General features: G+C 47.4%; 1 protein-coding gene across 9 annotated transcripts in view; it reads right to left on the bottom strand.

Moving 5' to 3' along the window:
* R3HDM2 (R3H domain containing 2) overlaps window positions 1-25944 on the bottom strand; it is a 106567-nt gene that overhangs the window by 64225 nt on the left and 16398 nt on the right. The window contains exon 1 of one of the 9 annotated variants that reach the window (XM_037883788.2): window positions 11647-11792. The exons of 7 other annotated variants lie outside the window; for them this stretch is intronic. The gene's annotated coding sequence lies outside the window, so the exon portion shown is untranslated. Of the gene's footprint in view, window positions 1-1513; window positions 1537-11646; window positions 11793-25944 lie in introns of those variants that run through there. One more of the 9 variants, XM_043532749.1, reaches the window with a different exon arrangement.

The raw sequence follows: 25944 nt of genomic DNA on the forward strand, positions 1-25944 counted from the left end.
ATAGCTTTCAATTAGGGGATTATACTGGAACAATAGGATCGGGGTTGAGTTAACCACAGTTGTTAAAACCTTCACATGGTTTAAGCATCATACGAAGTGTGCCAGCCACTGGTGAACTTTTGTTGAAAAAAGGGTCTACGTGCCAGCACTTGCTCATCCTCAAACCTCTCCCCTTCTAGGGCTACTGCTCCTACGTCATAACACTGTAGCAGAAGATAGCTCTTAGCCACTGGACATTTTACGCAGCCATCAGGTATCGCAGCAACTACGAATGACCAAGCCCATGGATGTTTTCAAAGGAAGAGGCAGAAATGGAATAGATCAAGGAATAAAATCCGATGATGAGAGGGGGGGAAAAAACAGCTGCAACTTTGAAATGCCAGCTCCGGGAGCTGGGTTTGAAAATGGAAGGGGACTTGGGGAGGGGATAAAGAATCCCAGTCCCCCACCTCCTTGCTGAAAACCTAAGGGATTGCTGAAGTGTCACCATTCAAAGCAGCAGATGCTGCTGCTATTTTCAGACCCTCCCGCTCCAGGTGATGCTCACAAATCTAGATTCTGGGGCTTTTTCCAAAATAAACAAACAAACTAGCCTCATTTTCAGGGGGAGAAGGAAAGAGGTCCATTCAGCTACCAGCCCTCCCATCATATTCAGCAGAACCAGTTCCCAACACTGGCTCTAAAGTGGAGAGAATGCCATTTCGAATGGGAATTTCCTCCTGTATTATAAAGCAACTCTTTGGAAGATGGGTGGGGAGGTTTGGGGGTGCAGAAGAACACCTCATGAGTCTGTTAATATCCAGCCCAACACAGCAGGACATTCATGATGAGAAAAATCTTCGCCAGAAGAGGTGGGGAGAGGGAGAAACAGCCCTGTAGGAAATCTAACTGCATAACTTAGCCTGAATATGTCAAATGGCACGCGGCCAGCCAGCTAGTCAATTGCTCACATCCGAATAGTCAACATGCAGCTTTAATCCAAACAACCCCCTCTCTCCCGCCCCGAAATTTAATTTGGCAAAGCGGTGGGGGGGGGGTGGGGGTTCTCTTTTTAACTTGAGAAGAAATTGCCAGGAGCAAGGTGCACAAACGCGCAGCCAAAACGCAACAAGGCTTGATAGCCCGGCGTGGGGAACTCCTTAATGACATGGAGGAACGCAGTATGTATATGGGGGATTCCCTTGTTTCCTGTAGCTGCATCCACAGCATCACAAAAGCCTCAGCTCCAGCTCACAACCCCCTGAACGAAATCCGGACATCAAAGGGGGAGAGACTAGAGAGACTCTTGCACTAACCGGAGCATTGAACATTTCTTTAATTAACCCCATTCAACCAACAGAAACCCTGACACTCATTCACCATACTGGAGTGGTACAGAAACCGCCATCATTTAAAACGCTATCAATATCATATTCTGTATCTAGAGAAACGAATCTCCGGTGATCTCTCTAGCTCAAATTCACCGGAGACTTTATTCTAAAAATAAACTCACCCCTTTTGGTTCTGCACTCACCGCAAGTCATCTATTTCCCGTTCTCAACCGAGACTTCATCGCCAGGACCGGTTCTAGAGGAATTTTGCCAGGAGATTTTTGCTTCTTGGAAGCCTGCCCCCCTCCCACCCCCCCCAGCCCCCTCCCCTGAATGAAATGCTACCTATCTTTGCTGCCGGTATAGCAAGCTAATTGCTCTGATAAGCCACTCTGAAGCAAAGCAGAGCCCAGCTGTTTGGAAGGATGTCACAGAGCTCTGCCAATAGCCACATACACACCCCCTCTCCTTCTCATTCAAATACTTCAATGGAGCTGCCTCCGCAAGGCTCAGAGAAGGCTTTAAAGATACAGCATCCTTTCTACTGCCAGGCACTATAACTACTGTCGAAAAGATCACCCAATAAACAGAAGCATCCTCTTCGAAGGGAATGGAAGTGTTCGGATAGTGCTGTGAAGAGTGCCGTGTAAAAGCTGAGGTAGGTTAGGGACAGGTTCAGATGATTATCACTTTGCTCTCTCACCATCATCTCCAAGCCAGTGGGAGGCTTGCATTTCTAACAGCTCCATTTTAATCTTTTTTTTTTTTTTTTTTTTTTTTTTAGCATTTATTATTGGTTCAATGCTGACAATACTTGCACTCCCTAGAAGGCACAACCCATAGACCGCCGTGAGGAGATTTTAAGCCGCTCTCTTACTTCACTTGCGCCAGTGAAGAGGATCTTCGAAGTCATGCCGAACTGCGCAAAGTGGTGCACAAACACACAGGCTGAGTCTACACTAGAAAATTAGGTCAGCTGAACTGCATTGCTCAGGGCGTGAAAAATCCACACCCGCGGGGTGCAGACAGTGCTAGGCCGCAGAAGAATTCTTCCATCGACTTAGCTAGTGCCTCTTGGGGAGGCGGATTACCTCCGCCGACAGGAGAGCCCCTCCAGTCGGCGCACGTAGCGTCTACACTGAAGCGCTGCAGCGGTGTTCCAGGCCCATCGTTAGAGAGGGTCCAACCTACAAAGCGCTTACAACCGAAACAGACAAGACAGAGAGAGGGGGAGAGAAAAGGAGGATCACCATCCCTGATTTACAGATACCACCACCACCTAGGGCTTAGCTAGCACTTTGCATCCATCGATCTCAGCAGGTCAGTAATCATCACCCCCATTTTACAGATGGGGAAACTGAGACTCAGAAGGAAGAGACTTGCCCAAGGTCACCCGCAGACAAGGGGCAGACCTCGGAACAAAGCCCACATCTTGTGTCCCAGTCCAGCACAGAGATTAAGGGTAAAACTTTCCAAAACATCTAAGCGACTTAGGAGCCTAAGTTCTATTTTCAAAAGTAACTTGAACTCTTAGGAACCTAAATCCCATTGACTTTCAATGAGAAATAAGGTCCTAAGTGCGGTGTCACTTTTGAAAACGTTACCCTAAGTGACTTGCTGCAGGTCACACAGCGAGTCTGTGTCAGTCAGGACTGGAACCCAGGTGTCCTGAGTCCCTCAAGACGTGTGTTTTGTTTGGTTCCTGATGCTGCTTGACATATATTCCACACTGGATCACTTGATGATTACTTGTTCTGTTCATTCCCTCTGGCATTGGCCACTATCAGAAGACAGGACACGGGGCTAGATGGATCTTTGGTCTGACCCAGTATGGCCACTCTTATGTTCTTATATTCCAACATACTTGGAGTAGCACGATGAATGACTGTCTTAAGCTACAAAGAAATCTTTTAAATTATTTTAGAATCATTAAAAATTAGACTTGTATCATGTCTGGCAGACTGTCCTTCTGATCTGCCTTTACAATGGTTGCAAAGTTAATGTAATCCTTTGTATTCTTCGGCTCTACCCAAATACAGTGCACCAGTAACCCTATTTCTTAAAGTAAAACAAACATTAGAAGCCCAACCCACTTGAACACAACACAACACACGTACGGTCTGATTTGGGAAGGCAGCCCTGTTCAGAAAAGCACTCAAGTCGGTGCTTAAATTTAAGCACATGCTTTAAGCCCCATGCAACTTAAGATGTTTAAAGTGCTTTCCTGAATCAGCGCCTTATGGTACGTCTACACTGCAGTTAAAGACCCACGACAGTGTCTCTCAGAGCCTGGGTCAGCTGACAGTCTTACAGGGCTTGGACTGTGGGCCTCAGAACAGCAGTGTTGACATTCGGTTGGAGTCCAGTCTCTGAAACCCAGCAATGGGGGGTCGGGTCTCGGAGTCCAGGCTCCAGCCCAAGCCCAAACATCTAAACATTTGTTAGCCCCACACACAGAGTCAACCAACCCGAGCTCTGAGACTCGGTGCCACAGGTTTTCCTCTGCAGTGTAGACGTATCTTAGAGCCCACGGGAACAACACATGAATATTCTTAACCAGCCATTCTTCCCTCTAAAACCTTTCGAGATGTTGGTATTTACAAATAGTCTCCTCACACTCTCTGCCCAAGGAAACATTTACATCAGAAGCTGCAAAATGGAAAGACACAGATCCATAGGGTAAGAGTTCCTTAAATCCCGCCCCCATCACTACAAGACCTTTCCTCCATGCCTGACCAGCACACACAAGACTAAAAGGCTTGCTCACAGTCACACAGGGAGTCTGAAGCAGAGCAGGGAAATGAACCCAGGTCCCGCGGTCCCAGCTCTTCTGAAATGGGACCCTATGTGTAGACTTGGAAGGATTCGATTTTTATCCATGACTGTCGATGTCCCCGTACACACACAAACCAATAAAAAACATATTTCCATCCATGATCATCAAAATGTACAGGGAGGCAAAGTAAGAAAAATGCTTCGAGAACTTCTTGGCGTTTGCTTTAAGGATATTTACGTTGTCTATCCTGACACGCGATGTTGACAGCTTGTGTTTTAAACGGTTATAAATCTTAACTTTTTGAATCTCCATATCTATTGCCTTTAAATAATCACTGTCTGACACCCCCCACTGTCTGATCCCCCAGAACTTCCCACCACTGTGCAAATGTCAAATTGATAGAAAGTGAAAAAAAGCGCTTGAAAATAAATATCGAGATTATCAGTCCAAACGATCATTCTGCCAAGCCTACCTACGTGTCGGGAGTGTGCCCTGACTGCCTAACGTGGGCCCTGATCCTGCCCAAGGGAATAACTCCATACACACACCGTCCCCTTGAACGGAATGGACTGGAATTCCTCCTTGCAGAATCAGGGCCTCAGGCTGCAAGACTGGTGCGGCAGGGGCTGTCTAGTTCTCTCTGTCCTAGAGGTGGGCTCTCAGCAAAGCTGAGGAGTCAGAAGCGAAGGGAGGCAGTGACTGGCTGGCTCTGCAGCAGCTCTATGCGGGCTGCACATGCTCAGTGGCAGAGAGCGTGTGCTCAGAGTGACTCCCTGTGGCAAGTGAGCCCAGCTGAGCGGCAGGGCTCTCGGTGATTAGCCCTGGAGCTCTGCACTCTGGTTTTGCTCTTCAGGCCAGCAGGACTTCACAGGGCTGCACAAGGTCCAGATTCTCAAGCTCCTCCGTGCATGGAGTAGCTACAGACTTGCACAAAGGATTAAGTACTTGGCAAACTACCGGCCAGCCTTGCGCGTGCCAGGGATCTTAGCCCAGCACAGAGAAGACCCAGCTAACTGGCCCACCATGCACTCTGCAGGCCAAAGGCTCCTTTGCCATTCCAGTGAGTCTCTCCAACCCGTCCCCGCTCTGACTCGGGGTAGCTGAGGGCAGCCCCTGGTGTACCGCAGCTTGGGAGCTGTGCAGCATCAAAATTAGCAGTGGGGCAAAAGGAAATCCGTAGCATGCTCCAGCCCCTACTGTGCTGCCTGGCCTTCCTACCCTCAAGGAACCTCATGCTTCAGAGGGTGTGACGGCGTGTGGCCAAGCAGGCCTGGCACGTATCCAAGAGGAGTGTGCAAAGCTGCAGGGGCCCTTTGGTTTAAACACCACAGCTGGTTATTAAGCCAGACTTAAAGCAGAGAGGAAAGTGCTGCAGGGCCGGACCAACGCAACTTCCTCACTCACAGCATAGCCACCTGCAGGAGGCTCAGCAGGGGCAGGGTTCACAGCTTCTCCCCCGGGACCTTTCAGAGCGCTGCACTGGGAGGAACGGGTGCATGAGTACAGACTAATCAGGCCCTTTTAAAGATGGCAGCCTAAATACCTGTCTCATTTCCGAGCCAGCGGCATTTCACCTTCATTAAACAAACATGTGTGAGGCTTTCCTCAGCTGCATCTGTCCCCCAGCTGGGAGGCAACAAATCCTGGGTGGGAGGAAGTGACAGTGAGTCAGCCCCCCCCAGACCGTCTGGATTGCAGCAGGGGGCCGGGTAAGTCCTGCATGTAACTTGCACAGCTCCCGCTTTTCACAGCTGAGCGCCGTTTGCTCAGACCCCGTGTGCGTGCAATGAAAACTAGGTCAGAGACAGGGAAGCGCAGGAAAGATGCTGAAGCAAAGGGTATTGTTTGTGCTCCAGACTTGCAAGGAGGCTGCATGGGAATATCGGGGAACAGGCCAGCAGCACAGGTGCGAAGAGCACCCCCAGGCTGAACCTTCACTCCCAAGCAAATGCAGATAAAGCCCTTGCAGCTCTCCCCGCCTGTTGCCGAAGGGGTCACCTGGTTATTGGGCGTATCCCAAGAGCTACAATACAAGGTGCTCCCTGGAGTGCAGTTTCTAGCCTCGTCTGCACTAGAGCTCACGAAGTACACACTTCATGGCACTGAACCGGTGGGACGGCACTGATGGAAACCCCCGTCGTGCAGCCACGTCCACCCAGCGTGAAGCTGCCGCAGCACGGTGAGCCTGTACGTACAAGGCTAGCTCGCACCACTGAAACCCGGCAGGAGTTTGGGTGAGGGGCAGTGCTTATCTACGGATTTCAATATTTAAATGGCACCCATCTGTCACAGTTATTAATCAACCCCTCCCCCTCCAGCCCAGAAAGGGGCTGGGAAAGACTGTCAATCTGGGCTCTGAGTTCCAGAGTCGAGGACCCCTTGCTGACAGCACTCCAGCTGCCAGGTCCCTCCCATTTCGCGTGAGCATCTCAGCCGACCTCAGCTACTGCAGCATCATACGAGGAGAGGCCGAGTAGTATGCAGGCAGCACCGTACCTGTGTAAGGATGCTTGGGTTGAAACCAGCTCCTTCAATTGCATTCAGCAATGCACTGGAAGCCTGCGTAAATCCCGGTGTGCAAGGAGAAGGTGCTGCTGGCAGAAACACTGCTCAGCCAGGGGGTCAGCAGAGTCTGCCCAGCAGCCATTCCCAAGCACATCGTACAGTCATTCAGCCTGGGGTTCCCGATGTGGCTGAGGGGAGCTAGGAGAACAGGGCGCCAAACTCACTAGGTCTCCTTTGCAACCGCAGGCCCTGGACACAGAGACATGGATCTGTGTAGCAAAGAGTGGGAGGGACGGAGGGGATGGGGAGAATAGCCACTTGGGCCAGAGGGCTGGTGGAGGGAGGGGCCATCAGATCCACACTTACATCAATGCAGTGACACCCCCCCACACCCCCCCAGTGGCAGGTACTAGAGAGCTGTTGTGGAGCCCTATGCCTGCAGGAGGAATTCTGTCCCTCAATCTCTTTAGTTCCCTGTACTCTCTCGGGCTTTGAATGGGGAAGGAGGACCCAGTGGCCCACACTTATTTGATCAGACACCTGCCCCTTGGGTTATTAACACTGTGGGCTCACTCCTAATCCAGGTAGTTTTCTTCCATATAGCCCATAAAGGGAAGCAAACATGATCCAAGTAGGAAGCATCCTCTCCCTGCTGTGGGTTCCCAACGGCAGGTGTTTCTCGGGCCCCTGTTGCCGTTGGACCAAAAGCCCATGGATTTGCCATCAGCAGGGATCTAGGAAATCTCCCTAGCGAGATTGTGCTGCTAACTGGGTGAGGTGCTTTAGATAAACATCTCAACTGATACCCCAGAGTCCTGGTGGGGAACGGCCCGTGGATGCCGTGGGGCTGGGGAATTGCATCAACTGTGCAGCTACGGCCGAGCGAGCTGCGGCCTGTGCTCTCTTGGCCATTGCCAGCCACATTCCCATTACAGCAAATGTATTACCAGTGGGAGGGAAAGAGGCAGAGGGGGCCGCTGGACTCCAGGCAGCATGTAGCTACTTTGGGGATTTGCCCCAATTCCAGCCATGGGGGTAGGTGCCCCTGTGCAGACGGGCAAAGTCATTATTTGCACGGGGAGAGTTTTGCTGTACTGCACACTGCAGCTTATAGCTGTTTACAACTATCTACTCCAAGTGGTTATCCAGGTACAGCAACCCTGATAGGGCAAATCTCCAGGGAGGGAGGGGGCCAACACCCCGAGGCCTGGGACGGGGTCCCCCACAAATCAGTGTGCCTGTGCCAATGCCACCTGCCGGCCGCTATGTGCTTCCCGCAGAGCAGGCTGGTACGAGGACACAAGAGAACAGGGACAAAGCCCCAAAGAGGAGCCACATGGGGTGCATGGGAAATGAGAGGGTTCCAAATCTCGGGGCCATCCAGGACTCTTGCTCAGCAGCCTTTACCTGCACTAACAAACAGGGAGTTCGATTTGCACACTTCAGCTCAAGAACTCCAGAGCCGCGGCTGCTGCCCTCACCTCACCCCCGCCACCAGGAAACACCGGGCCGCTGCTGTGCTGCACAAACCCAGAACAAGCTGCAAGCCTCCCTTGCCACCTCTGCGGAGCAAGGCAGCCCAGGGCCATGCCAGGACAGAGCTAGAGCCCGCACCCCGTAGCTTAGCTATCAAATGTAAGCCAGCTCGAAGGAGGCTGGGTTGGCCACGGAGAGCGGGAGAGGAGAAATCTAAAATTAGGCCATAGCGAGAATTAGCACTTTGCTAGTTAGAATCCTATAAGACAGTGTTTTGCCCTAGATTTGCGTTCCAGTGAGCAAAAGTATCAGCTCCCTGTGAATCACAGAAGCATCATATGGAAAGCACTGCAAGGCATCGCAGTTGTCTGCTGCTCAGAGACTTGATATTAATGGCAGGCTGCGCCCGCTGCATTTTGGCATTTCAAATCGCGTGCTGCCGCTTATCTCGCTTAACTATTAATGGGGCCAGCCTGTTCTTCCAGCTCACCCCCCACCAAGATTTCCAAGGCATAACGATGACGGGAGGGCCGCAAACGACCAAGCACATTGGTAGGGATATGCCTGTCCCAAGCCAACAAGAACACGATGCTAAGCAGCTTTCTGGTTCGTAAACGTTTCTGGATGGACTCCCAGCACGAGAGGCGGGGATCCAATCTCGGCCGGACACCGAGGACTGATGTAAATGAAGGAGCTGCCCTGGTTTTCCATTACCGACTACACCCACAATCCATGACATGCATTACGGGATGGACCCTGCACCATTAAAGCCAGTGGGGGATCTTCCTTGGATGGGAACAGCTCGCAGATTAATCCGCAGGAGCACACGTCATACAGCTTCGCCTCCCGGCAGGCAGGCCAGACACAATGCTGCACTTGATGCATGTTCTGCCTCCATTGCACTACTCCTCTTCTACCTTTTGCTCCGACTCCAGGCCATGCGGCACCTAGCAGGGATCAGAGACTCAGTGTGGAAATCCCAGCTTTCCCTGAGGCGCTGGCCAACCTTGCTCAGTAGGCTTCTCTCCATGAATTTATCTAGTTCTTTTTTGAACCCTGTTATGGTCTTGGCCTTCACAACATCCTCTAGCAAGCAGTTCCACAGGTTGACTGTGCATGGTGTGAAGAAATACTTCCTTGTGTTTGTTTTAAACCCACTGCCTGTTAATTTCATTTGGTGACCCCTAGTTCTGTGTTATGAGAAGTAGTAAAAAACAATTCCTTATCTACTTTCTCTACACCAGTCATGATTTTATAGACCTCAATCATATCTCCCCTTAGTCGTCTCTTTTCCAAGCTGAAAAGTCCCAGTCTTATTAATCTCTCCTCATACGGAAGCTGTTCCATACCCTTAATAATTTTTGCTGCCCTTTTCTGAACCTTTGCCAATTCCAATATATCTTTTCTGAGATGGGGCGACCACATCTGCACGCAGTATTCAAGATGTGGGCGTATCATGGATTTATATCGAGGCAACATGATATTTTCTGTCCTATTATCTACCCCTTTCTTAATGATTCCCAGCATTCTGTTTGCTTTTTTGACTGCACGTTGTGTGGATGGTTTCAGAGAACTATCCGCAGTGACTCCAAGATCTCTTTCTTGAGTGGTAACAGCTAACCGTAACAGCTAGGGAGGAGCAAGGCAGGGGCTGTGCGCAGCACCAAGGTTACGAAATACTCCTGGCGGACAACCCTGCAGCTGGGACACCACCTGTGTGCAGCGGCTCCTCTCGCACGCAGTTCCAACCAGCAGCACAGCACATTCCACGCTCCTGCTGGGGACGCGGGGAGGAAGGACAGCTGCAGCTGTCTCTCCTCCTCCACCAACGCCTCCCCTAGCAGAGCAGAGAGCCTGTGTTGTGCAGCTCCTTCCCTCCCACTAAGGGACAACCCCCTGCCACCTTGCGGGAGAGGCCAGAATAAGAAGGTATGGGGGAGAAGGGATCATGATAAAGGGAAGCCAACCCCAGCAGGGAATAGGTGCAGAAGGAGAGTAAAGGGACGGGAGGAGGAGAGACAGAAGGAGAAGAAATGAAGTGATGAGAGACGCTCAGGGAAAGAGGGCAGAGGAACTGATCAATTTCAGAAGGCAGCTCAAAAATCCCTCAGAAATAAAGTCCTTCCCACCCACTCCTGTTAAACACTGACGTTCCCTTCTCCTTTGGATAAGGGTCTGTATTGGGGAAGAGGAGAAATATAGAGAAAAAATTGCCACCCACCCCAAAACAAATGAAATCTCACACACACACTAGGGAGCCCAAAGCAAGCTTTAGCCGTCACACCCATCTGCATCCCAACGCAGTGGGGTACTTGACCAAGGGAGAGGCTCCTGGTTCTCCCTCTCTCCCTGAGCTGCAGCCAGAGCAAAGGGCAAGCTGTCAGCAGCCAAAACAGTGAAACTGAACTCCATTGTGAACGCGAGCTAGAGACTAGGGCAGCACAGCAGTTCTCCCCTCCCTGCCGCCCGGGCAAAGCCAATATTAACTACAAAAGAATCGGAATGATCACCCATTATCGCAGGTTGTGGCCAAACTCCCATCATCCCTTGCAGCCCCTTCCGAGCTGGGGCTAGCGTGATTTGACATGAACCAAATCTGTCAACGGCTCAAGACAGACACGTGGGCACCAAGGAGCAGTGGAAAGAACGTACTGCTCCATTCAGCTCCAAACAATGATAAATAATTCAGGAAGAGAAATGCCGCAATACAGAGCGCAGCAGGGTTTAAAAATAGAACATACACTGAAGTCAGGGGAACGGGGAGGAGGGAAAAGCTGTACAGAAAATGGATCTGCATCGACGAGACACTGCAACCAAGCCACCCAAAACTCGGCTTATTGATTTATTAGGAACTCAACAATATAACCACGATTTGGATTGTGGTAGCATCTAAGAACCAGAGTCCTGGACCAGGACTGTGGGTTGATACTTAAAAAGGCATCAACATTTGTCCTATCTTTTTCAGAAGAAGAACTATATTGGCCAGGCAAGTATATCCAGGGGGGCGGGGGGGGGGGGAGGAACACTCCTGAAAGCAAAACCTCCTTTCTTGTGACCTTTTTAGCTAGCCCCATGCTCGCACATGTGGCTGTTATGCAAAAGTGACCCAATAACTAACACGTCCATTTGTGTGATGGAGGGAAAGAGATGGTCAGTAAACATTTCGTTTTCCCAAATATCCCATGGTTTAGTACAAAAAATAAAAAATTACTAGGGAAGGCAACTTCAAAGGCCTCTCCGTGGAAGTGAAAAAAGTCCACTTCTCAGAAATTCAATATTCAGGGAACTCTCCATTGCAACCCGGCCTGTTGCCTCTCTCCTTCACAATGGGGTCCCCTCGGCTATCTTGCTCAACCCTTAATGCAGTTTTAATGAAAAATAATCACATTTTTAACCTGACATGTGAACTGCTAATATATGGAAGACTTTAAACAAAGAAAAAATACATACAAAAATAAATGGACTCGGTATTACAATTGAGAGGCCCGCGGTTCGATCAATATTTCATTTTGAAATGCCCTCGTGATCTTAGGAAAATCTACTTGTTCTTGAAAAGTTAGTCTGTAACAAAACACCCACCGCTGTCTCCTGCTTGCCAGACTGCCCCTGCCTTCTGTTCCTGTGAGGGGAGCAGAGCAGCAAGAGAGCCAGGAATCCTGCTCACCCAGTGCTTCGGAGAGCAAAGTGGTTTGTATATTTCAGTGCCAGAGCAGCGAGGCTGAGCAAAAGGGACGTTGGGATGCACGCTCATCCGCCTGCAAACCAAAACACAGCTGCTGAGCATCTAATTTTAGGTCTTTCCCTGCCTGGCCTCAACCAGACTAGGGATTTTCATGGTATTGTTTACATCTCCTACGACTAGGGGCTACCCATGGCAAGCACTGGGCTGCTATCTGACACCGCAGGGTAAAGAAGATATAAAAGCCAGGCACAGAGTGAATGTGAATTATCTATAGTGATGCTGATGCTGCTTTGCTGCCGGCTGGTATTTCAGAATTGCAAGTAACATTACTTTACTGTAGTACAGACAAAGATCATGGAAATAACCTGAGTCCAGTGAACTGGGGTGTGGTTTTGTTTGCTTGTTTTTTTAACTATTTATTGGAATTTTAAAGAATGGAACATTAATGAGAACAGCCCCCAAATTTTCCAAACGTAACAGAGACGAAGCTGTACTGTAAATATCTGTTGAAAGCACATAGTGGGCATTTACAGTTATGAACAAGGATATTTGCTTATAGATTCATCCTCTAATGGATTCTCAACTGTTAAAAAGCCAGGTGGATCTCCATCCCTGATTTGAGTAATTCTCTTTCAGATACTCAATGAAGGGAGCCATATCTGAGGGAACTGGACTTATTTAGTCTGCAGAAGAGAAGAGTGAGGGGGGATTTGATAGCAGCCTTCACCTACCTGAAGGGGGGTTCCAAAGAGGCTGGAGCTCGGCTGTTCTCAGTGGTGGCAGATGACAGAACACGGAGCAATGGTCTCAAGTTGCAATGGGGGAGGTCTAGGTTGGATATTAGGAAACACTATTCCACTAGGAGGGGGGTGAAGCACTGGAATGGGTTACCTAGGGAGGTGGTGGAATCTCCATCCTTAGAGGTTTTTAAGGCCCGGCTTGACAAAGCCCTGGCTGGGATGATTTAGTTGGTGTAGGTCTGCTTTGAGCAGGGGGCTGGACTAGATGATCTCCTGAGGTCTCTTCTAACCTAATCCTCTATGAGTCTATGAAATCTGATTGCCAGCAGCCTCTCCTCTTTGATTTATAGACAGCAGCCTTTTAATCTTGAATCTCTATCACCATCATATCTACCCTTTATCCCCATGTCAGTCATTCCAGAAGTCTTCCTAGTAAGATCATTCTGTGTTTTTTAAGCAGAGACGCTAGGTGCACAAAATGTGCTGAATAAATATCTAAAATTACAACAGATAGCGACTGTAGAAAACAGACCTTGGGCTTCCTGGGGTTGATGCGGATTGCATTACTACGGGTATAAGTTTTACCACGCCATTCCACTAGCTTTTTAACTTTAGGCATGCCCCAACACATGGAATAAGAGCTTGTCTACATGGGAAAATTATTCTGGAATAAAGTAGATTGGGAATTTAAAGCACAAAAACTATTCTGCAATAACGCCCTGTGTGGACACTCAATCTGAAATAAGAGTGCCTATTTTACAGTTTAGCTTAATCCACTTTGGAATCCCCATTGCAGAACAGGCATTCCGGTCAATTTCCTTATGTAAACAAGCTCAAATCTCCTTTCCGGGGATTCCATCCTCAGCCTGATTGGAACATGGGGAGCTTGTACTGAGTAGGACCCATTCAGAGCAGAATACTAAAGGTCCCAAACTTGGGTGACCTCTGCTAGGTACCAAGATAGTATGTGTCAGCTTTGAATGCCATGGAGCCTTCATTGGAGAGTCTTCATTATTTATATTCAAATAATTAGCAAAGACATTCAAGGAAGCCTAACGATCAGGCTCACCGTCAGTGAACGGTGACGACTGTCGAATCACATCTTGCCTTTGGACTATCTCTGGTTACAGACCCACAAATGCTTGCAGTCCTGGAGGAGAGCAGAGCGGAGGAGACAGATTGCCTCTCTATAGGGCTGCAGAAAGGATGATGGACCTATCTCAACAGCAGGCTTTGGCATTACATGAGCCACAATGACCTAGGAGGATTAAGCCAGGCTGGGGAGCAGTTCAAATGCAAAGATGGGTTAAAAAGCCATTCAGCCAAGTGCAATAACCCCTCACTGGGAGAGGTAGCCCAACCGGTATGCTCTGGTAAGAGGCACACAATGCCAGCTCCGCAACCAAGAACATGGTGCAGTGAACCTGCATTGCCAGAGGTCAAGGTCTCAGTGAAGGGCCTGGCGTCATTAAGGCTAGGTCTACACTACAGAGCCTATGCCGGCATAACCCGCTAGGGCAGATGCAGCTCACACTGCCAGAGGGAATTTTTCTGCTGGGATAGGAACACCGCCTCCCTAAACAACGCTAGCTATGCCGACACAAGCGCTTGTCTGTCGGCGTAGCTGCTTCCATACTGGGGGGTTTGCTGGCATAGCTAGGTCACTAGGGCTGTGTTTTTTCACATCCCTGACGGACATCACAGGTATCATCATGGGTATCATAGAATCATAAGGCTGGAAGAGACTTCGAGAGGTCTTCTAATCCAATCCCTTGCACTCAAGGCAGGATTACGTGCTTTCTAGACCATGGTATTATCTAGACATAGCTATGCCAATATAAGTTTTAAGTGCAGACCAGGCCCAACAGAAAACGCAGTAAAACTAGGGCTCCCAGGTGAAATAATAAATATTGCACAAAGCATGTGCTCTCAATGCCTGCCTGCACTCAGCAGAGAACACTATGGGCCCATTCATTGTACTGGTTGGTTTCTGTGTTCTGAGCAGGTTTACCACATCCTTCACCCTTCTGGCTGAGGAGGAGGGGATTACTTCTGTCCCCTAATGGGATAAGCCACATTTGGGACAGGGAGTTCTTGCCAGAGTAATAGGCTGTGTGGTCAGAAAGAACAGGATTAATGACTTCTCAATGTGAACCACACCAGGAAAGTGGAAAAGGCCATAAAAGTGAGTAATTAGCCACTCAAGCTCCAGTCACTCGTGCCAACTAAGTTTGTATTCCTGACGTTTAGCCAAAATCTTAAGGCCTCTTCTCAGCTAAATTTCATGACACTTCTCCATCAATCTCCATGAAATTCAAACGAGTCAGTCTCACGAATGTTAAAATATTGGTTGCTTCTGCCCGATGTTAATATATTATAACCACAACAGATATTATTTACAAACAATATTCAGCAACTCCCAGCTCAATGAGGAGTGAGTGTGTCAGTGTAGTCTGTCCTTCAACCTTGACTCTGCGATCTAATCACTCAAAGCAGGAGGCTGAAACCCAGGACTCCTGGGTTCTATTCCAAGCCATGGAAGAGGAGTGTGGGATAATCATGAGAAAAGGGAACCAGAGCATCAAGATTTCTGGGTTCTGTTCCACTGACTTGTATGTGACTTTTGGCCAAGTCATTTCATTGCTCTGTGCCTCAGTTTCCCAGTCTTTAAAACATGGACACCACCATTCATCTTTGTAAAAGGCTCTGAGATGTTCAGACAAAAGGGGCTAGAGAAGAACAAGCCATTATTCTTCTCTGGCTGATCAACTTTATCCTCATGCCTGGATTGAGTACTATAACCAAAGAACCCACGTGACAGTCCTACCACTTCCATTAAAACAAAAGACTTGACACGAGCAGACAAACTATAACTCATCCTGCTCTAGACAAAAGCTAAATATGTTTTGAAATGCCTCTGGGGCAGATCTGTGTCAACCGATCTATCAATTTTAAGGCTAGAAGGGACCATTATCATCATCTAATCTGACCTCCGGCCTCACACAGGCCAGAGGACCTCAACCAAGACTAATCTGTGCACCAAGCCCTAACTTCTGTTTGAGCAAGAGCAGATCTTTTAGAAAACCCAGTCTGGATTTACAGACTTTAAGTGCACCCTTTTCTCCCACTGACCGACTGGAGCTGGTGTTGCTCGGCACGAACGTATCTAGTTCTTTTTTGAACCCTGTTATAGTCTTGGCCTTCACAATGTCCTCTGGCAAAGCGTTCCACAGGTTGACTGTGCGTTGTGTGAAGAAAAAAACAAAACTGTGCCTTACTTCTAACGAGTTCCCCACCAGCCACACATCCAGTGCAGGTTTCAAGAGGCTTTAAGTGGGAGGAGCTAGTGCGTCTACCAGTGAAGAAAGTGACGTGGGATACTGGTTTATAACAGTAGCAAGTTTTAGTTTTAAACAGGAAAAACAGCAACTCACGTTAATTTGAAAGTGTGACACAGCCCCACCCCCCATAGTTTTATTTAAACAGTTAAATTTGCCAGTAGCAGTAACATGCAATTAACGGGACCACTCCTCCCACAGAACCTCAGCAACGCTGTAAAACAAATTTATTAGGTGGAAGAACAGCACTTAACCTGCAACTCAAATGGCAGCATGATTTTACAAGGTGAGGCAAGAGAGGGGCACCTTTCCCCGCCTGGCTGAACAGATGGCCAAAGTACTTCTGCACAAGAGAACTACCCTTTGGTGCACAACAAAACAGGAAATCCTTCCAGCACCCCCAGCCAGCTGGCTGCCAAAGCCGCTGCAAACATGCTGATGTCCAGGCCCCACTGCACCCCCTACACGGTCGCCACCCCTGAGTGTTCAAAAATCATAAGCTCACCTAAAAAATCATGGAGATTAAAATAGAAGAAGAAGAAGGATTTTGGTTCTGTTTATTTGCCTTCTGGTTCTGGAGACTTTATTTTCAAGCTTTTCTCTGCAGCCACAAGGGCTAGACACGTTTTTTTCCCCTTAAAGAAAGATGAAATTCTCCCATCACCACCTGACTTCAGGAGCAGGGGCTTTGAGAATATCACCAGCTACCGCAAGAGTTGGCAGCTAACACCACAGCTGGCATCCACCAAGCCCCACACAGACTTTGGTTTGGAAAGGAGCTGAGTGTTTCACAGGGCAGCTCAACTGCATCCATGTCATAATGGCACTGACTTGGAGAGAGTTCAATGACTATGCTAAACCGACTTCAGACTTGATTGTGGTCACAGGGGTTCACATGTGTTCACACACGTCCTCCCTTGGAGTCAACATTTTCTCTGCTTGGCTCAGCCCATGGGTATGGCCAGATTTGAGGCCTTTAGCTGTTGGAGTTTTGACAGAGACCGGAGACACAAAACGTTAAACTAAAAAGATGGGCAGACTTTCTCTACGGGGCAAGGGGTGCTCACCACTAACTCTGGGAGGATGAAAATTGCTCTGCAACTCATGAATTGTTTTATAGGAGGAAAAGGTTATCTGTCAAGTTGGGGGAGGGAGGGGAAATGATAATAAAAGTCCTGCTTTCAAAGACCCTGAGCACCCTTTTCTCCCACTGACTGACTGGAGCTGGGGTTGCTCGGCATTTCTAAAAGATAGGTCACAAAGGGAGAGCTGCTAATGGACTGGGATAATTCTCTGCTCTGTTCAGAAAGGGCGGTGTGGTGGTTACCGCAGTCTGGGAGCCTGGGTTCAATTCCTGGATCGTCACTTACCCTCTCTGTACCTCAGATCCCCATCTGTAAACCAGGATAACAGCATTGCTCTAATTAGGGTGTTGTGAGGATAAATGCATTAAAGATTGTGAGGTGTTACAGCGATGGGGGACATAGATTAGTTGGAGATCCCTTCTTTTCCTTCAGCCTTTCTCTGTCTTGCCAAATAATGCTGTAAGCTCTTTGGAGCAGGGACCATCTCAGGTGTTTGTGTAGTGCCTGGCACAAAGGGACCTCGCTCCTGGTTGGTGCCTCCAAGTGCACCATAATACAAACCAAATACCACCACCATCGCCGTTGGTATCTGAGCACCTAAGTGGTTCTTACACATGAAGCCCGTGTTCTATTCATGGACCCATCTCTTCAGGAAAATCCTACGCTCAGATGAGTCAGAGGAGGTGGAAAAAAAAAAGCTGGGTTCATTTAGCCAGAGGCTGGAGTGGCATCATTAAGGGACAGAAGCAGAGCGAGGGCACATTATCCACGGGGAAGCAGCAAGAGCGAGAGTTTCCCACCACTGTAACTGACCCGTTTCTCTAGCTGAGCCTGTTTCAAATTGATTTGCAAACTTCTAGAAATAGCCAGGCTTTAATCGAGGCCAAGAGGAGGCTGATGGTACTTTTCGGTTTGAGCTTTCGCTTCTCCCATCCCTCTCCCATTTTCCATCCAGATTCACTACATCAAGGCCACAACGGGGCAGCCTTCTGTCAAACGTACAGATCAAGGGTCACCAGGACCAGATGATATTCCGGTGACAGAGGTGGTAGGAGAAATGGGTCCTGGCCCAGGTAAAGAGTTTGAGCATCATAATGTTGCCAGACAGCCAACTTACAGCTGAGAATGCTATGAGGGAAACCACCTTGAGTCTCCTTTGCAAAGAACATGAGATCGTTGGAGACTACAATTAAGAGAGAAATCGTAAGAATGGGCATACTGAGTCAGACCAATGATCCATCTACCCAGTATCTGGTCTTCCGACAGTGGCCAGCGCCAGGTGTCCCAGAGAGAATGAAAAGAACAGGGCAATTATCAAGTGATCCCTCCCCTGTCACTTATTCCCAGCTTCTGGCAGCCAGAGGTTTAGGGACACCCAGAGCATGGGGTTGCATGCCTGACCATCCTGGCTAATAGCCATTGATGGACCTGTCCTCCATGAACTTAAATTCTTTATTGAACCCAGTTCTACTTTTGGCCTTCATGTCGTCACCTGGCAACAAGTTCCACAAGCTGACTGTGCGTTCTGGGAAGAAGTACTTCCTTTTGTTTGTTTTAAACCTGCCGCCTATTAATTTCATTGGCTGATCCCTGGTTCTTGTGTCATGTGAAGGAGTAAATAACACTTCCTTATTCACTTTCTCCAAACTATTCGTGATTTTATAGACCTCAGTCGTATCCCCCCCTTAGTCGTCTCTTTTCCAAGCTGAACAATCCATGTCTAAATCCATGTTTATGCTCAAATAAATTTGTTAGTCTCTAAAGGTGCCACAAGTCCTCCTTTTCTTTTTGCAAATACAGACTAACATGGCTGCTACTCTGAAATCCATGTCTATTTAATCTCTCCTCATATGAAAGTTGTTATATACCCCTAATTAGTTTTTTGCCCTTCTCTGTACGTTTTCCAATTCTAATAGATCTTATTTGAGATGAGGCGACCAGAACTGCACACAGTATTCAAGATAAAGGCATACCATGGATTTATATAATAGCATTATGATATTTTCTGTCTTATTATCTATCCCTTTCCTAATGGTTCCTAACATCGTTAGCTTTTTAGACTGCCCACTACACACTGAGCCTGTTTTCAGAGAACGATCCACAATTACTCCAAGATCTCTTTCCTGAGCGGTAACAACTAATTCAGACCCCATCATTTTGTATGTGTAGTTGGGATAATATTTTCCAATGTCCATTACTTTGCATATATCAACATTGAACTTAATCTGCTGTTTTTTGCCCAGTCACCCAGTTTTGTGAGATCCCTTTGTAACTTTTTGCAGTCAGCTTTGGACTTAATTACCTTGAGTAACTGTGTATTGTCTGGTTTCAGAGTAACAGCCGTGTTAGTCTGTATTCGCAAAAAGAAAAGGAGTACTTGTGGCACCTTAGAGACTAACCAATTTATTTGAGCATAAGCTTTCGTGAGCTACAGCTCACAACTTTGCCACCTCACTGTTTACGCCTTTTCCTAGATCATTTGTAAATATGTTGAACAGCACGTGTCCCAGTACAGATCCTTGGAGGATCTTACCTCTCTCCAGTGTGAAAACTGACCATTTATTCTTACTCTTTGTTTCCTATCTTTTAACCAGTTACTGATCCATGTGAGGACCTTCCCTCTTATCCATGATTCCTTACTTTGCTTAAGAGCCTCCGGGGAGGGACCTTGTCAAAGGCTTTCTGAAAGTCCAAGTACTCTATATCCATTGAATCCCTCTTTTCCACATGTTCTTTGACACCCTCAAAGAATTCTAATAGGTTGGTGAGGCATGAGTTCCCTTTACAAAAGCCATATTGGCTTTTCCTCAACATATCACGTTCATCTGCGTGTCAGATAATTCTGTTCTTTACTGTAGTTTCAACCAATTTGCCGGGTACTGAAGATAGTCTTATCTGCCTGTAATTGCCACGATCACCTTTGGAGCCTTTTTAAAAAAATGAGCATTACTTTAACTATCCTACAGTCAGCTGATACAGGCTCATTTAAGCAAAAAGTCATATAGCACAGTGAGTAGTTCTGCAATTTCATATTTGAGTTCCTGAAGAATTCTTGAGTGAATATCATCTGGTCCTGGTGACTTATTAATGTTTAATTTCTCAATTTGTTCCAAAACCTCCTCTATTGACACCTCAATCTGGGACAGTTCCTCAGATTTGTCACCTAAAAGGAATGACTCAGGTGTGGGAATCTCCCTCACATCCTCTGCAGTGAAGACTGATCAAATGAATTAATTTAGCTTCTCCGCAACAGCCTTGCCTTCCTTGAGTGCTCCTTTAGCACCTCGATCATCCCACTGATTGTTTGGCAGGCTTCCGGCTTCTGATTTAGTTTTTAAAAAAACATTTTTGCTGTTAGGGTTTTGTCTTTTGCACGCTCCCGTTTGGGAGCCCTTGGATTTTTCACTGTTTTCTTGTGTATTATTGTACACTGACTCAAGTCTGCTTTTAAGTATCAAACTGGCAAATCTAGACACTCCTGAGACACACTGCATCTACTCCATCTAGTCCTTCCAGCAGTTCAAGCCACAGATTGAGACCTATCTCTTAGGCATGTATATCCTGCAGCATGCGACACAATACAGCTGTGTATATTTCATCTGAAGGCAATTGTTTAACGTTTAGCTGTGAGTCTAGAAACCCTGATACTGGGACCACCCCTCTTTTCAACAATGCAGGAAGAAGCAGGGACCCACTGTATGAGAATGGAGAGACTACTCTTCTGTACCCAAAAGCAGGAGACAACGGCAGCCGTACAGGTACATCTCCCACAGCTCCTGCATTGCCAAAGCATCTTGGAAGGCACTACAGGATGGCCTGACCTAACTGAGCTTAACCTTAGATTGCACTGAGAGGGACAACTGACAATTTAAATACAACAAAAATCACCAGTGGCCCACGTTGTGGGGAGAGGGGTTCAAGTTTTGTGCTTTGGGGGACGTGTCCTTTTTTTGTGCTACTGTAATTTTAAAATATCCTCCCATTTTACATTAAAAAGTTGGGGCTTTTTTTGGCAAGTCATTAAAAAAAAGAAAAATGTTAAGTGGGAACAATGATAAATTTCACAGGCAGAGCTGTGCCAGGGGGAGACGCTTGGCTTGCTCGGAGCCCTGGAGACATGCTATATATAAAGTAATGAAATATGGATTATGTCTCTAGCACTGCCGATGGGTTGGGCATTTTGCAGACAAGCCCAGGAGGAAGCCAATACCCCTGCCCTGAAGAGAAGATGGCTGCGAAGCCAGGAAACCTGAACTAAACTAAGAACGTTTAGTTCCCCTCACTTGCTTTACCGTTTAAACAAGACGGCTTCGTTCAGCAGCACAAGACAGCCCTATTGACTAGGCCTGGGAATACTCAGCCATTCTAGCAAACCAAGCAGCTCAGCACCCTTACAATAAACCATCAGACGCCCCTGGAATGGATACAAATCCTGTCTCTGTTTGATCACTTCCAATAACATTCCAGCTCACCTACCTCTTTTCGCACCATCACTAGACAGACCTACAGATAAGGCAGGAACCAGCGTTTGTTTCAGGGGAGGAGTTATTTTACAAATCCACCTGTCTGCAACCCCAGACAACTAATTACATTGGGCTGCAAAAGTGGGGAACGCCTCTAGTTGCCTGCAGGACAAGCCTTAAAGATTCTGACCGAAGTTTACATTGCATTCCCCCCTGCCATTATGTCTAAATCATTCATTTTATGACATGTCAAATAGGAAGGAGGATCTTACAGCCACTTCCAAACAAGAGCCTCAAAGCACTTTAAAGGCAGCCTGCAAATATCTTTTGACCTAGTTTAACTAGAACAGTGAGGGGCGTGAATTTTTACCACGATAGCGTGGACGCAATTCTGTGCAGCTTTTGCTGTGTAGACGTAGCCTTACATGGGTCACAGAGTTTGTCCTGCAATACCAAATCATTCTGGATGTTGCCAGGTTTGATACACTCACCCAATTTGTTTTGGGATGGGGGGGAATAAAGACGACAGGCCACACTTCCAAGCAGGATCAGAAGCATGAAGTCTTTCAAACCAGGTAAGTTTCCAAGTCACAAGGAGACATCTCCCATAATAAAGGGGCTCTGTGTCTAAACTTAGCTCAGGAGAAATAAGGCTCTCAAAGAAAACTATGTCAAAGCAATAGAAAAATTTTAAAACTTCATTACAAACTATATAAATGGGCTGGTCTAATGAGTAGGCTGCATCTGCCACACTCAATAATCATCTGAGAGAAATTGAATGGGAGTTGGCAGTGACTCAGTCTGCAGTGCACAAACCCAGTATGCGCTCCCAATACATAATGAAATGGGGCTTTCTACAGAATAACACATCAGCACGTGCCCTATTGACAAGATGCATGCAAGGGAATCCCAGCACTCTGACACTGCAACGTCTTGGAAATCTGATCAATCCTTCTGCGGTGGCTACCCACACTCAGGAATGCAAACAAGGCTCAGCAGGAGAAATCCTCACCTTTGCTTACAAACTCAAAAGCCAGAAGTAGGTCAGGTTGTCTTTTAATCAGGTTCACTAGGGCTTAAAGAACAGGAGAAGGCACAGGGGATTGTTTTAAGAGATTCCTTCCCTCCACCCCCCCACCTCTCTCAGGCACAGTCAGAGAAGCCAGTTCACAGATGGGAGGTTTCCAAGGAGAATGCCGAGTTACTTATGGTAAATGGGTTTCAGAGTAGCAGCCGTGTTAGTCTGTATTTGCAAAAAGAAAAGGAGTACTTGTGGCACCTTAGTCTCTTTTTTGCGAATACCCAGACTAACGCGGCTGCTACTCTGAAACCTGCCATTGTGCAAGGCACTGAATTTAGCAGTATGGAGTGGAAATCTATCAACTTCATGAAAAAACTCATGCAGATACAGACAGACATCATCTTCCTTTCCAAATGCAAACAGATAGACATAAAAATTTGTTAGTCTCTAAGGTGCCACAAGTACTCCTTTTCTTTTTATGGTAAATAGCAACCCCAACATCACATTGAAAGGCATCTGGCATGGTTTCTTTCCTCCAGATAGAGGAAGAAACCCTCCTTAGCCAATATTCAAGGGGAGAGCTACCTGAGACACATCAGTATATAACTCAGTCGGGAGGGCTCTAATTTGGGGGAGGTTCTGCATTCAAGTCCCTCACTGGGACTTCTGCCCCAGACATACTGCAGTGGTGTCCTGACGCAGGGCCTAGGAGGTGCCATCCTGCCAATGAGGCACTACCCCGAGAGACCACCTGGTCATCTCCTGCTGCTCCTGTGTTACAGAGGGGGTTACTTTCATTTACACCTTCTTATGTCACAATAGATCTACTGCCACAAAACCCCACAGACAAGTTCTTCAGGAGCATGGTGAGGTGCCTGTCTCCCACTGCCCGGGAGGCTGTCTCTCTCTCTGTGTTTTTGATGTTACTGAACTAGGCGCTAACGATTGGAAAACCTCAAGTTCTATCTAGGAATTTATAGACTCCTCCACCCCATTCACTGCAGCATCTGAGCACCTTACAAACATTAACAAGTTCAACTCCCCCCTGAGATGAGTCAGTAGCATGTTCCCACTTATGCAGATGAGGAAACGAGCAAAGAGAGGGGAAGTGATTTGCCCATAGAATCACAGAAATGTCCGGCTGGAAGGGCCTCGAGAGTTTATCCAGTCTAGCCCCCTTTGCTGAGGCTGGACCAAGTAAACCTAGACAAGTCCTGACAGGTGTTTCTCCAACCTGCTCCTAAAAACCTCCAACAATGGGGATCACACAACCTCCCTCGGAAGCCTATTCGAGTACTTAACTCCCCTTAGAGTTAGCAAGTTTTTCCTAATAGCTAACCTAAATCTCCCTTGCTGCAGATGAAGCCCATCATGTCTTGTCCCACCTTCAGTGGACACTGAGAACAATTGATCCCCGTCCTCTTTATAACAGCCCTTAACATATTTGAAGACTTATCACGTCAGTCTTCTTTCCTCAAAATTTTAGCCTTTCCTCATAGGCCAGGTTTTCTCAACCTTTGACAATTTGTGTTGCTCTCCACTGGACTCTCTCCAATTTGTCTGTGTCTTTCCTAAAGGGCAGAGCTGGGAATTGCATCTCAACGTCCTGATTCCCAGGCTGGGGATAAACACAGAAAACCCATCAGTCCTGCGAGCCAGAAGGCTACGGTGAGGTTCTGATGACCACACACACTGTAGATTACCGGCAGCTAGACTTTTTTCTTTTTTTGTTAAAATCATCCTCAGAAGAAAGTCTTGTTTTTTTTAAAAAAAAAAAGGGTTCCTTACCAACATAACCTTAGCGCATTGAAACTGGACAAGTTTTGTTTTCTGCACCTCCCTCGGCTTAAACAATGAACCTAGACGAGTCATTATTAATAGCCATCGTGTTTACCAGCCGAGGACAGGGCCCCATTTTATCACGTTGTGTGTGTCGGATAAGCACTGCGCACGTGACAACACTTCAGAAATAAATAATTCCTCTCTTTTAATTAGTGCTTAAAGTGTGTGAGAGGAGTGGGCCGCAGACCCACGCAGAGAAACATAATTCAAAATTAAGGGAAGTCACCAGGGAACACACTTTAAACACTGGTTACCAAAGCTGCTGCTCCCAGATTCTGACAGCACCCCATCCCCTCAGAAATGCTTTTTTTCAGGCCACTTTAAAGCAGGGCTTTTAATAGTTTGTTTCACTAGGGCGACAATGTTTGGGCTGAAATTGCCAGAGAATGGTTACAGCCAAACAGCAACAACTTCTCACTTGGAACTTTAAAAGTTCATGCGGACACTTGTATTTATCTTAGATTTTATAATCACTTAACTCTAAATTCTAATCCAACCTACATGGTATTGTCCCTTTAAATGCCACACTGGGTGGAAGGCAAGTGTCTATTCCACCCCCTGCTCTATGGCAGAAAATGAAATCTATGCATGTCTCTATTAAACTGCGACCTACCCAGGGCAGATTAATCATGTTTCCAGCACAACACTTCATGGCGACTGTACATAATTGATGTAATTCCCCCCCAACCACAGCAGGAAATTGCAATTAGGGATTTGCTACAGATTGCACTGTTTGCTCCCATACCTGAGCTTTCATTACACATACCGAACATGAAGTTCCCTCAAATCAAAGTTCCAACCACAGCCTCTAGTTTGGGGTTCCCAACTTTGATACCCCAAGGCTGGCTCTCAGAGGTGCTGAGCACCCCCAAACTCCAATTGATGGCAGTGGGAACTTTGGGTGCTCAGCAATTCTGAAAAAATTAGGCACCTCAAACGGGGCTCCTGGAATCAGAGACCACTTTGGCATCTTTGGTTGTAACTTTTCTAGTAGCAGCCACCTCCTTCAGGCTGGCAATGCTTCGGCTCAGCGCAGGGCATCAGCCTGTCAGGGAGAAGCCGGACACCTGGGTTCTATCCACAGCCTCACTGTGTGACCTTGGGCAAGCCACCTCCCCTCTCTGTATCTCAGATTATCCACCTGTAAAACAGGGATAACGCTCACCTTTTACAGTGGGGCTAGGAGGATTAGTACATTAATGCTGCAAAAGCCCTTTTTAAATCCTTCAATGAAAGGTGCCAGAAAAGAGGAAAGTATTATCATCATTCCCCGCAACAGCCACTGCACCACGGGCTGCTGTGACCCAAGCTGGCTCCCCATCTCCAAGTTTTAGTGCTTTAAAACCAGCTTCGCCCATCAAGACCCCAGCCGGGGGCTTCAGCATCTGTAGGTTCAGAGCGCTACCGGCCACACTGCACAAACCAGGAACTCCCTCGGAGCAGCAATACGCTTGAGGAGCTGCCTGAAAACAACGAGCTTTCGAAGGCTTTGGCTACATGGGAATGTTAGATTTGTTATCCAGGTATGACCTCCCACCCACGCCTCCCTTGTGGACACACTTATTCCAGTATAAGAATGTCCATAGGGGTGTTTATACTTGCATAACTGCTAAAAAAAAAATTCCCCGTGTACACAATACCGTGAGCCCTTTGGGGCAGAAACAGTCTTTTCACCCTGTGTTTGTACAGCACCTAGCACCCCAGGG

The sequence above is a fragment of the Chelonia mydas genome, chromosome 20, assembly GCF_015237465.2.
Source record: "Chelonia mydas isolate rCheMyd1 chromosome 20, rCheMyd1.pri.v2, whole genome shotgun sequence".
NCBI classification, from domain to species: domain Eukaryota; kingdom Metazoa; phylum Chordata; order Testudines; family Cheloniidae; genus Chelonia; species Chelonia mydas.